Raw genomic sequence first — 955 nt, 5'->3', positions numbered from 1 at the left:
GGACCCAGGTGATCCGAGGTCGTTCCAGCTGCACAGATTCATTCGCAAGGGCCTCCTTCGGACAATGCACTTCGATTTATTGCGCTATCTCTAATAGCACCCGAGATATCACCAGATATATATTGGATTTTTCACTGACCCTGAGTGTGCGGCCCCATGAGACGGTGGTTTTCTCGGACCCTGGTGGTCCGAGGTCGTTCCCGCTGCACAGATTCATGCGCCAGGGCCTCCTACAGGCAATGCACTTTGATTTATTGCGCTATCTGTAGTAGCACCCGAGATATCACCAGATATATATTGGATTTTCCACTGACCCTGAGTGTCCGGACCCTTGTGACTGTCGTTTTCTCGGCCCCTGGTGGTCCGAAGTCGTTCCCGTTTCACAGATTCATGCGCCAGGTCCTCCTGCAGATAATTCACTTTGGTTTATTTCGCTATCTCTAATAGCACCCGAGATATCACCAGATATATATTGGATTTTCCCCTGACCCTGAGTGTCCGGCCCCATGATACTGTGGTTTTTTCTGCCCCTGGTGGTCCGAGGTCGTTCCCGTTGCACAGATTCATGCGCCAGGGCCTCCTGCAGATAATTCACTTTGATTTATTGCGCTATCTGTAATAGCACCCGAGGTATCACCAGATATATATTGGATTTTTCCCTGACCCTGAGTGTCCGGCCCCATGAGACTGTGGTTTTCTCGGCCCCTGGTGGTCCGAGGTCTTTGCCGCTGCACAGATTCATGCGCCAGGGCCTCCTACAGACTATGCACTTTGATTTATTGCGCTATCTGTAATAGCACCCGAGATATCACCAGATATATATTGGATTTTTCACTGACCCTGAGCGTCCGGCCCCATGAGACGGTCGTTTTCTCGGCCCCTGGTGGTCCGAGGTCGTTCCCGCTGCACAGATTCATGCGCCAGGGTCTCCTACAGACAATGCACTTTGATTTAT

The sequence above is a fragment of the Nomia melanderi genome, unplaced genomic scaffold (genome assembly GCF_051020985.1).
Source record: "Nomia melanderi isolate GNS246 unplaced genomic scaffold, iyNomMela1 scaffold0014, whole genome shotgun sequence".
NCBI lineage: Eukaryota > Metazoa > Arthropoda > Insecta > Hymenoptera > Halictidae > Nomia > Nomia melanderi.
The sequence above is the reverse complement of the archived record's forward strand: the minus strand, read 5'-3'. Positions refer to the sequence as shown.